The 12,945-nt window shown below is 44.0% G+C and overlaps 1 pseudogene across 1 annotated transcript; it reads left to right on the plus strand.

The window, feature by feature from the left end:
- Nucleotides 1–101: 101 nt before the first annotated feature.
- LOC146581772 (E3 SUMO-protein ligase ZBED1-like) lies at nucleotides 102–6,263 on the plus strand (annotated as a pseudogene). Its single transcript, XR_014893886.1, has 2 exons — nucleotides 102–5,041; nucleotides 5,228–6,263. The product of XR_014893886.1 is annotated as an E3 SUMO-protein ligase ZBED1-like (transcript).
- The last annotated feature ends 6,682 nt before the right edge of the window (nucleotides 6,264–12,945 follow it).

Below are 12,945 nucleotides of genomic sequence, written 5' to 3' on the forward strand. Positions count from 1 at the left end.
ACTTTATTTCCACTTGAGTCTTTTTAGAAAAACACTGTCTACAAAATATTGTCTCTGTTCAGCATACAAATGCAAATATCCTAAAATTATCTTTTTTTAAACTGTAGGTTGTGTAATAGTCTGTACTAACCTTTGACCTCAGATATGCTCTGTCCCACTGCAAGGAAATCTTAAAGGAACAGTGTAAAATTTCACCACCTGCTTGCAGTCAGCTGAATTCTGTTTTCTTCCCCCTCCCTCTCCATTGCATGATCCTAGCTAGAGTGGCCGCTGTAGGACAAACGTGTTAGTGACCAAATAGCTCAAAATTATTAAATTTAGTCTGTGCCCATAAAGCAGGGGTGGGGAACTCCAGGCCTCAAAGGGCCTGTGTCGGCTGATTTAAATGGCTGAATAACCTCCTTAACATGTCTTGAAGTTCTCCAGAGGCCTGGTAATGAACCAATCACTTGATTCTGGTGTGTTTTCACCCAGGGTGAGATCTAAAACCTGCAGGACAGCATCCCTTGAGGCCTGGAGTTCCCCTACCCCTGCTGTAAAGTAAAAGTATTTTTATACAAGTTTTATTTTAACATAGCTGAACAATAAAGCACTAAAAAATGACAGATATGGTCAGTTAAACATACTGCAGTATTTTATGGCTTGGTATGGTCACTCTGGCCGCTGTTCATCATTAGTGAGTGTACTCGGATACAGTGAGTCGGGGGTTTCTGTGGAAGGCTGTCAGTCTGCTTGGACCTTACTGACAGATGCCATCAAACACCTTTAGGATGAACTAGAACACAGATTGTGACTCGGTGCTCTCATCCAGCATCAGTGTCTGAGCTCACAAAGGCTCCTCTTGCTGGGCAAAAATAACAGACACCGAAATCTTATAGAAAGCCTTCACATAGTGGAAGCTGGTACAGGTTAAGGCTCCTGTCAGTGCCCTGGTCTGTAATCACACACTCACATTTAACTGAAGCACCAAATAAATGATTTGTTCTTCCACAAATCCTGTAATGTCGACAAAAAGTGGACCGGCCAGTGAGCAGACCTCTGTCTGCTGAGACTGATTAACTTCAGCTTGTTCTCTCATGTGGGTAAAACCATTGTATTGCAAACGGTTATTGGGGAGGGAGCAACAACAATAATTCTGTTGTTTCTGCAGTAATTGTCTCTGAGCAGGGAACTGAGGAGTGAGCAATCTCCTCTTCCATGACTTTGATGTTCTCTGCAGCATCACAGAAGGACTTTCATCTTGTTTTTAACGCTGCTCAGAGACCTCCACCTTTATCAGAACTTTAATCTGGACCCTCTTATGATTCACGATTGTTTAAGAGGAAAGGAAACTGGTTCATAACGAGAGCCACGGCCTAAGGCGTCACATAAAAACAACAGACAGACAGAATTTGACATGTGTGAAAGCAGACAGTTTGTTGGTTTGCTGACACGTCACCACAGAAGTCACGGTTATATTTGCACTCGCTGTAAACTGAAGGTGGGAAGCCGTTCTTACAACTCAGCCCTTCAGCCAGCAGGGGGAGCGGTGTGGCCACGCTCTTCCGCCTGAGGAGCTCCCGGCCGTGTCAGGGACAGAAGACGAAAAGTGCCTCAGACCACAGAGCAGGTCAAAGAAAGTGCTGAATGAGAAAAGCTGATGGTTAACTCTGGATTCTGTGTGGCCTCGGTGTCTATCACAGACAGATTCTCTCCTGTGCTCAGTCAGGTCAGTCGTATTTATTCAGCCCAACAAGACAAAGATCCAGAAAACAGAAGACAAGCATTAAAACAGACACAGAGGCAGATACGACTGTACACTGATACCACGAACACTCCCTGAGTGTTTGATGTTATTTTTATTTTTTTTATAAAAACCAAGCAGAAGATTTAATTTGAGTCTTTTCTCACTGAAGCATGACGTCTGTGGATCATAATGTCCACAAACATGGACGATGACATCATCGTTAATGGGAGGAGCTCAGAGGAGCCCAGCCCTGCCGGATATCTGTGTGTTAGAGAGATTAGTCCAGTAAGATGAAGAGTGTTCTTACCCGGGCAGCACCCAGGTGAGCAGTGAGGCCTTTACCAGTTCTCTCCAGGACAGCTGGAGCAATTCAAAGGAGACAGCTAAGAATCTCTGACCAGGTAAGACTGGGAGCTGTTCAGAAGCCAGGAAAACAAAATGTCAGCAAACTTGGCCACAGACGACAGTCCGGCTGTGTGTTGCTGGTCCTAAAGTATAGGTGAGGGATGACCTGGATGAAGACAGGTGAGTCTGCTGAAGAGCGGGACCTGGGAGGCCCCACCAGCAGGCGGAGCCCAGAGCAAACCCAGCTCACCTTTACCTGCGGAGCAGTATGAGAACACAGGAAGGCCTCGTACCTCGTCCAGTTTTATTTAATGAATGGGGATGTTAAACATGGATCCTTTTTTATTATCTTCTTCTTCTTAAACTCTGTTGACTGCTTGGTTTCAGGCCTCTTGACTGAACTTTGCCAGTTGTAAGGGAGTTCTTCCCACCATCACCAGGTGATGCTCACAGCGAATCAATCTGATGGAGCTTTGAGGTTGATGTTAATTAGTGCTATGCAAATAAAACTGAACTGAAATGTGAAATATACTTGAAAATGATTGGATGTAGCCTCACAATAATGCTGTCAGCTTTAGCTCAGCGTATGCCATAAACACACACACATACACACACACCTGTCCGCAGGTAAACAGTAACAGGTAATTTATGTGTGTGTGTGTCCTATGGTTTGGGCTGAGGTGGGGTTGGGTGTAGTTATTGCTGTCACGTCCTGTCCCGGGCGCCAAAGCAAACAGAAGCATCAGCAGGAGGTTACAGACAGTCGGGGAAATGTGCAGTTTGACAGACGAGAGCAAACAAGCAGTCCGGCCTGTGGCTTCGCATCTCTCTGGGAGTCCCTGCCGTATATTTCCTCCACGTTTGGTGGAAATTCATGTGGACCGTTGCCCAGAATTCATACGCCGGGAAACGTAAAGTACATGGATGTGAGCTAACACCATCCTCCCACAGCACAGCGGAACAGAAACAGGTGGAGGTAGCGACAGCGAGTTATCTGCAGAGGTTTGTGTGTGATGAAGTGAGACAGAGCCAGTATTTTAAAGTGTCAGAAATTGACAATCAGAAATTGACACGAAAAGCTCTTTAATATTTTCACTTAGGAACATCACCTGCATCTTTAAGCTTTGAAAAAAAATGAAAAAAAGAAGAAAGAGTCTGTTTTGCAGCTGTTGCTACAAAATTGTCATTTCATGTCAAACTGTTATTTTTGGATTTTTCATAGATTCAACAAAAGAAATGTGAACAAAACACCGGTTAATAGGGATGTAAGAAAATATCGATACAACGAAATATCGCGATATTTCGCGCAATGATACTGAATTGATATTTAAAATCAGTGTTATCATTTTTTTTAATTGAAAAATGACATGCATTTACTGTTTATTTCTTTTGTATGTTGGAATTCAAACTCCGGCCACTGGTTTGCAGTTTTCACCGCCTTTACTATAACGTAAAAACGAGGTCTCACGATAACTGTAGAAGCGTCTAGTTTGCCAAAAGAACGAAGTAGAACAGTCAGTGGACGTGTGTGATGCTAGCTAACTGATGACTGAAGAGGAGAGGATACAGCCGGCCCCCGCAGCTTTCAAAGCTGATGTGTGGACTTATTTTGGATTTAGGACAAAAGAAGGCAGTAAAGACTATGACAAGAGCTATGCAGTCTGTAAAATCTGCACCGCCAGAGTCAAATATTCTGGTAACACAACAAATTTACGAACACACGTGTCTAGACACCATAGCGACGTAGCGTCAAATGCTAATTTTAAAACGAAACGAGGTGATCCCTCTCAACGGACAATTGAAGAAGTTAACTTTTCGAAACTACCAGCAACTTCAACTGCAACAAAAATAATGCAGTCAGTACTTGTTTTTATTTGCAAAGACATGCGCCCTTTGAGTGTTGTGGAGAATAAAGGATTTCGTAATATGATTAAAACGCTGGAGCCCCGTTACACCGTTCCTTCTCGACAACACATCACGGACATCGCTCTGCCAAAAGTTGTACCAAGAAGTCGAAGCGACAGTGCTGGACTCTCTCAGCTCGGCTGAGACAGTTGCTCTGACATGCGACGCTTGGACTTCGAGAGCCACTGAATCGTACGTAACTGTTACAGCACATCACATAACGGACCAGTGGAACCTTCAGTCTCATGTACTACAAACCCGAGCCATGCATGACAGTCACACAGGTGAGCACATTGCAGCGTTACTAACTGACGCTGAATGGGGATTGAACGCAAAGGACCTTGTTGTTGTTACCGATAATGCACCAAACATGGCTCTCGCGGCTAGACTTGCAGGCATGACGCACATACAATGTTTTGCACACAGTCTGAATCTCGCCTCACAGAAAGCACTGAAAATACAATCCGTGGTGCGACTTCTCGGGAGGATCCGACGTGTAACAGCCTTTTTCAGGCGCAGCACCACAGCCAGCAACCAGTTGAAGCAGAAACAGTGCCTCCTTCAGCTACCAGCTCACAGATTGATCACGGACATAATTACAAGATGGAACAGCTCCTATGATATGATAGAACGATTTTTAGAACAGCAACCAGCCATCTGTGCAGCTCTGCTTTCTGCAGAAGTTAGGAAGAGTGAAAAAGAAATTTTCACATTAAGTGAGTCTGACATCACATGTGCAGAAGAAGTTGTCAGGGCACTCAAGCCTATGAAGGACGCCACCCTGGTGATGTCAGAGGAGAGTATGCCAACCCTGCTCCTCTTCATGCCAAGCTTGTGATGGGTGCACAAGAAAGTGTTGATGATACACCGATAGTAAGGGACATTAAGACTGCCATAGCAGAAGATCTGGGAAAGAGATATGTAAATGAAAGGGAGACACTATGGATGGCATCAACTGTTGATCCTCGGTTTAAGGACCTGCCCTTCCTGTCTGAAGCAGAGACCAGTGAGACCTATTCCAGACTGTTGGACACTGTGGTGACTGTGATAAAGAAGGAAGAAAATGTAAGTAAATAAATTAATTTATTTGGAAAAATTCAACTGAAGTTATAAGCAAGTGAATAAAGTAAAAAGAAAAAAAAATGCATATTGATGACATTTGTCATCAAATATTAGTGAAAAACAGGGTGAATCTTGGATTTGAATTTTGACTTTCTGACATTAATACTATTTGAATTTAATGTTTTTCAGCAGCAAAAGAATGAGGAGACTGACAAACAGGTGGAGGAAGAGAATGCCACAGAGGAGGCTCATCACCCACATATCAAAGACAACTTTGACTCCATCCCTCGGCCACCCCTAAAGAGACAGAGGACCTCATGTGCATTGGTGGACTTGCTCGGAGCTACGTTTACCTCTACTAGTGACAATACTGCACCAAAATCAGAACATGATGTTGCTGCAGCTGAGATCAAGAGGTATAGAGATGAGACCCCTTTGCCTCTCACAGGAAATCCTCTCAGTTGGTGAAAGGACCATGAACAGGAATACCCTCAGCTATCCAAAGTAGCAAGAAGTTTCCTATGCATTCCTGGAACAAGTGTCTCTGCAGAGAGAGTTTTCTCCTCTGCAGGAGACATAGTAAATGCACAGAGAAGTGTCCTGAGAGCTGACCATGTCGATCAGCTTGTATTCCTGCACAAAAATCTGGAAATTGAAAAATAAACACTGAGAAAACACTACACATGTAAAATCTCTGATATGAGAATGTTTGACATTTTGGTTGAGTCTCATAAGCACTTTTATTTAGATGAGTAAATTCCTTTTTTCAGGTTGTACTAAAAGTGTTCCATTGATGGACACTGCAGAGCTGTACTTTATTTTATTAAGACTTAATTGTAATAGCACTTTACATTTTTTGTTAATGTTTACTTGGATGGATTCTTCAAGCAATTTCATTTTTGATTTATATTTGTTTATGTTAAGGTCACATAAAAAGTACTTTGTTTTGATGCTCCATAGAGCAGTTTTTGGATAAGTATTTTACAATCATAGTACTTAGAAAGACTTCAGTGTTACATGTTTACTTTTTTCATGTTAAAAAATACTTGATATTTCAGTAAAGTAGTTTTTGTTTGTTTATTTGACATGACTTCTAATGAGGCAGATGTGAATTTCTCCATTCATTTTGAACTTAGAGAGTGTTTTTGTTTCAGATGTTTCATGTCAAGCATTAAACAGTTTGGACTGTTTACTGTGAGTTTTCCTAATTAAATTTAGTCCTACTAAACACAAATATCGTCTGGCTTTTAGTATTGCAATATATCGTATCGTCTACCCTGTATTATGATACATATTGTATCGCCAGATTCTTGCCAATACACACACCCCTACCCGTTAAACAACAAAACTAACAAACCAGTGAGCGATGCCACTCAAACCAGGCTCACCCTGGCCGGGTAAGACCCATCAAACAAAACACAGCGTGGAGGAGCACGGAGGAGCACGTGCTGCCTCATCCGTCTCCAAGAAAATCCGCCAATACAACGTCGTGCGATATTTGCGTCTGCCGTGTTTTGGATCGCAGATAAGACAAAGATGAGGGTCCTAGTCTCCTATCTGCATTCCAAAATTAACATAGTCCCCAAATCTGGATCAGGGACCTTGATCAGAATGTGGATTATCTAGAATTCCCGTCATCATCCCAATAAGCTCACGCAAACACAAACACAGTCAGAGAGTGGCAGATTACAGCTGGAAGACAGATAAAAGCAGGAGAAACAGACATGTGTGCATGAAGTGTGTGAGCTTTGATCTGATAGCAGAGAGCAGCCACCACAGACGACGTCTTCAGAGGAGGATTTGCCCATGGCTGCTGATTGTAGCCACAAAATGACGAACACAAGCCTGAGCACGCTCAGTGGCGTAAATGTGAATAACTTGGACAGACATTCAGCTGCAGCTCTTTGTGGCCTCATGCTTCTGCGGAAACATTCTGCAGTTATTATATAAGCTCAGATAGCTCAAACACTCAAACGCATCCACCTTCATGTGTTTTATTTTGAAAAAGAGGACTGTGATTTTACCTGCCAACCACTCAGTTTGGCTGCTTCAGCCCAACCAAACACATCTCATAAAAGCTGCTTTACTTTAGTAGAATTTGATCTGAAGCATCTCAGGATTCATCACATAAAGTCAGAACACTTTATAAAATATGCTACAACCATCATCCAGTGTCCATGGTAGCCTCCTGCCACAGTTACACTGTTAATCTGCATAAAAATGGCTCAAAGACGTTATAATGGTTTACAAACAGAACCAGGTCTGTGCTTGCTAAAAGACTGATTCTAAATCCTCCTGTAGTCTGTAGTCAGTAATTTAACCTGTGATCGCAGAGGAGTTAGGAAAGGTGGCCTCTAAGCCCACTTGTTCTTTTTACTGACGCTCATGCCTGTGTCTGAGTGTCAGGTGTGCCGGTGCCTTCACTCTGAGGAGATACAGATGTGCACAAGTGACCACCCACGAAGTCGACAGGACACCAAACTGAGCCCAGGCGAGAATTCTGCTGCACTCATCTGAGCGTTCTGTCCCTCTGAGCTTCCAGGACATATTGAAACTAAAGTAAAGTAATGAACACAGTCTTAGTTATTTAATTATCTTAATTATGCAATAAAATCTCTCTATCTGAACCATGAATTAAAGCAGCAAAAGCATATAGCAGTAAGAGTATGAGGTAGCAGACTGCTGTGTGCTCACACTTGAAAGCCTTTAAACTTTTACTGCACGCCTCAAATCCAAGCCTCTGATGTGTGTGTGTGTGTGTGTGTCCGAGGTGTACACGTCACCAAACCGTCTGCTGCAGCCTCAGCTCTGGCTCAGCTGTGCAGGGAGAAATCACCTCATTCCTCACTGACTGTGTCGTTCACATCGTCTGTGATGGATTCAAACCCAGAAGTCTTCTTTTGGGATCTTCACAAGAATTTAAAATGAGTTTAATACAGATTAAAATGGATGGTGCACCATCATACGTGCAGAGGATTTCCTAAACCTGAGCTTAAACTACGCTCTGAGACTTGATCAGCGGGTTTTAGCTGGTTTAAATCCTCGGTTTATATTAAATGTGCAGTAGTAGTATAGTTTGATGTTCTGGATGGATGCTTGAAATGCGACAGAGCATCACGATTTCCTCAAAAACCAAATCAGTCCCACTGCGTCACCAAGCCAAACCAAAACCATGATGGAGGGCTGCAGGCTGTAATTACAGGACAGCCGATGAGCTCAGTGCCTCAGCGCCGGGACTACAGCCCAGGCCTCTACAGGATACGCTGTCGCCCACTGAAGGTGTCCACAACCATCCCCACCCGGCACAAACCAAATAACCTGAAGGGGGAAACGCGAATGCTGGTCCAGGCACACATGCTCAGTCCACACATGCATTTAGATGAAGAAAGGAGTGAAAATATCTGCTTCAACTGGCTTTTCACAGCTGAACTCGGGACGGCAGACTGATCGATTTTACAACATAATGAGACATGAATTTATTGGTGATTTAGACTAAAGAGCAATGCAGGAAGACTGCAGCAAAAACAAACATAACACTGTGAAAGAGTGATGGGTGTAGTTCAAACTTCACTTTAAAGAGCTGTGATTAGCTCGTCTGACAGTTAGCGATCTTCTCATGAGCCATGCTACTGTTAGCAGCTCTTGTTAGCATCTTTCCATGTCTGATTTCCTGATGAAACCGCAGGAGTCACGTCTCCTCCAGGGTCAGAGTGGGGAGCTTGGGTTAACTACTCTACTCTGAGCAGCACGGTTGATCTGATATCCTCGTGTTGGTGTTGTTCCCAGATCATCATACTAAATGTTGTTCCAGGATCAACATTGCAAGTGACCAATCAGAATGTTGTGACGTCATACTTTTTCGACTTCGGGAAAAACCGGCGTAAAACAAAAAACTGTACTTAAGCTGCGTGAAACCGCCTCTGTCCGCCGATCAACGGACCCTGACCCTAACCCTAACCGTAACCCTTTAATAAACAGTAAGCAGAATTGATATTGTCCTTGCAACATTGGAATTTCATAAATGCACGAATGGCTTGGCGCGCAAAAGAATAACGTCACAACAATGTGATTGGTCACTTGCAATGTTGAACCTGGAACAACATTTTCATGATGGTCTGGGAACAACACCAACACGAGGATATCAGATCATCCGAGCAGCACAGTGTGTGCAGATGGGCCCACCCCTCCCTGAGGCAGGTTCTGCTGGAGGTTTCTTCCTGTTAAAAGGGAGTTTTTCATTCCCACTGTTGCCAGAGAAAGTGAGAAATGGACCGGAGGACCAAGACAGAAACACTTAAATAGCTCAGTGTAGCATCATTATCAACATTATTATCACTTCGACCTTCAGATCAGTTTATTGACCTTGAAGGAGAGGTCAGAGGTCAAATGTGACACAATATTTTAAATCTTTATTTGGTGCTTTCTATATGCTGATGACACAGCACATGTGTAAGAAGCACAGTTTCTAAGTTATAAGACTTTTTCATCAGTTTCATGAAGCTGACCTTGATGGCCTCGGTGGATGGAAGACAAATTTTCATGACTGTTACAGTCATCGTTACCATGACAACATGACTGTTTCCCTAACCCTACAGATGTTTCATCATCTCAGAGTTTACAGGACAGCGAGGCGGACGCATCACTGCCACAGCGGGCATCGTAAACAATCATTTCATCTTGTGACCGTCAGCATGCTCAGTCTGGAGCAAACATCCAGCCGGCTCACTGTTGTTTTCTTTCAAGGGCACATTTATGAAAATCAAACAGCGTCTCAGGAATCAGGCAGCCTGTAAAAATCTATTTGGGTTTTATTGTGTTTCTCCACATTTCTTCCATTGATCATGGCGCTGTCACGTTTTCTATTTCAAGCTGAGTTTCTGTTTTTTAGCTCAGGGCGCGGCAGCGAGCAGTAAGCGTGTCATTTACACCTCAGAGTTTGTTCATATGAGTAAAAAAAAAAAAAAATCTAAAATGACCCATAATTTATTCTGAGTGTGGGTTTATACTCAATGTTTCTGTTGGTATGGAACAGCAGCAAGAGGAGGAGGAGGAGGCTTGAACCTCCATCAAAGTGAAGAAGCCTCCTGAAGGCCGGCATAGAGCAGCAATCATTTTAAGAGCCTGTGATTTCACAGGAAGAGGTCAAAGAAGAAGCTTTAATGTTTGTTTCTGGGTTTAAAATGTTCTTTTTTAGTTTAAAAACTGACCCCCGACCCCCCAACCCCTCATCAGACTCGAAGAAACACCAGGACCTGCTGCAGCTCTGGTGTTTACAGTCAGGAAAAATCATACATATCATACATTTCATACATTTTGCACTGAACAAAGCTGTAACCAATAAGAGATGCAGCCTGCAGCAGGTACACTGCAGTCTAACGACTTCACAGGTGGAGTCCGGACCTGAAGACTGCCTCAGTTACAGCGGAAGATCCAGGTGGAGGCTGAAGACAGAGCAAGGTTTACTGATGAAAAATCCAAAAAGGAACAGAGTGGTTTCTGTCCTGGTGGTGGACCTTTAACTGGCGCTTTATCCTCTGGAGGATGTTCGACGGTGTGTGTTTTGTGGATGTGGAAAAGCCTAAACCTGTCAGGCCCTCTGTTCTGGTCCCAGTAGAACCACAGTGGGAGGCCGCATCACTTTGACTGTTGTAGGTCGGACCGAGGCTTGCTGGCTGTTGGATTCTGTTGTTCCAAGTGTAGCTGCAGGTCGTTTGCTGGGTCAAATGTGAAGAGGCTGGAATGAAAATGAACACTTCAAAGTCTCAAGCTGTGCTCTCGGCAGGAGAAGGGTGGAGGAGATCAAGTATCTGATGTAGCATCTGTAAATTACATGTTGCAAATTTTGGTAAATCAGGTTGTGCGGTTTAGAGATTCTGCTCCCTGTTGCTCCTTGAGAGGAAATGCAAATGCAGCAGGATCTCTTACCTGTAACTGTCACTGTGCTGTTGCCCTAAACACAGACAGCTGTTGCCCCCCCCCCCCCGAAAAGCTGCTGTGTGACTCAATTCAATTCTATTTATATAGCGCCAAATCACAACAGTCGCCTAAAGGTGCTTTCTGTTGTACAGTAGATCGTACAATAATAGAATCAGAGAAAACCCAACAATCACATGACCCCCTATGAGCAAGAACTTTGGCGACAGTGGGAAGGAAAAACTCCCTTTTAACAGGAAGATACCTCCAGCAGAACCAGGCCCAGGGAGGGGCGGCCATCTGCTGCAACCAGTTGGGGTGAGAGAAGGAAGACAGGATAAAGACATGCTGTGGAAGAGAGACAGAGATTAATAGCAGGTATGATTCAATGCAGAGAGTCTATGAACACATAGTGAGTGAGGAAGGTGACTGGAAAGGAAAAACTCAATGCATCATGGGAATCCCCCGGCAGCCTACGTCTATTGCAGCATAACTAAGGGAGGATTCAGGGTCACCTGGTCCTGGTCCACCTGGACTCGGACCTGAATGACAGCAGAACTTTGACCCGAAGGAAGACGAGGCACAAATCCAAAAACAAAGCAGAAGAGGAACACAAAGAAAAGCCTTCAGCTCATCAAGACAGGAAGCAAAAACACGAGAACCGAAAACTACCAACAAGAATCTAGAGCTCAGAAAACCCCAGGACCACCACACCGTGTGACCTTCAGGTCAAATGTGGCGGACACGCTGCTCACAGGCCACCAATCAGGTAACTCTGTCATAAAATGTGAGAAATGTGTGCGCATGTAAATGCCAGTATGCTTTTGCAGTTACGTCCCTGCAAAGACTTTACTCAGACAAAATAAATTATCCTGCAGTGTGATGAACACATCGCACAGCAAAAGAGCAGAGCTCGTTCTGCCATCCCCAAAACATCACCGATATTAAATCACAGGGATTATATAAAAAAATAACACAGCTTTCAGCCAATCACAGACCTCAGATATTTCTGTGTTTCTTTGTTTCACTACGTGGCACACAGATGGGTGTGTTTCCATAATCCTGTTTAATAATGCTGCCACATTACAGGGGCGTTTAAATCCTCACATCTTCAGACCTGCAGAGCTGCCCGTGGATGATTTAGCAGCAGAGGAAAAAATAATGACATGTTTCATCAGACACAGAGAGACGACTGCCACGTTTGCAGAGAGAAGGGAGGGAAGAAAAGAAGAAAAGGTGGGCAGACTGAAGAGTAACAACACCTCCTCCCCTCTTTTCTCTCCATCTGCAGCTGGACTGTGGCTTCCTCGCAGAATGGAAAACGCCACGTTGCATTGCAGGGATTTTCCCTCTCTCCCTCTGATCCAGCTGTTCTTCACATCAGCTCTGGTTTGCATGCTGGGAACAGACAGTAGCAGTCCATCAAACAATGAGACAGAGAAAATGAAGGGCGAGCCGAAGAGCATGAGGCATGCACATGGTTCTTGATTGCTTCTGTCTGTCAGAGGACAGCAGGTGCTGGAAAAGCAGTCCATGAGTCTGAGCTGTGGTGATGCAGATGTTCTACAAATGCCCCAAAGCACTGAAGTCACTGAGTTACAGTTTTATGGGAACAAGACTGAAGCTTTAGTGTAGAGCGAGATCGTGACTATTTAACTCAGGCATAGATGCACATTTACGGAAAAATACGATTTACTTGCACAGAACTTTTACCCGAGGTTCAAGACCAGACGGAGAAGAACTCAGATAGCTGCAGTCTGTCCAGCAGAGGCAGCAGTGAGTCAGTCCCCATAGACAAACTTTAGAACAATGTTTTTATACTCACCTAGTTTTCAGTTTGCATTATTATGGGCGTGGCCTCTCTGACTGACAGGTGAACAGTGACACAGGTGGCTGTAGCTGCTAGCTGCCTGCTAGGCTTCACCTCAGCTACCTGGAGTCCCTGAACTGGACCTCTGGAGCGTCTTTATGCTGTTGCTCCATTCTGCTTTGGC

The sequence above is a fragment of the Mchenga conophoros genome, linkage group LG2, assembly GCF_057382185.1.
Source record: "Mchenga conophoros isolate Kocher_MC1m ecotype Shallow Benthic linkage group LG2, M_conophoros_male_GT1.1, whole genome shotgun sequence".
Taxonomy (NCBI): Eukaryota; Metazoa; Chordata; class Actinopteri; order Cichliformes; family Cichlidae; genus Mchenga; species Mchenga conophoros.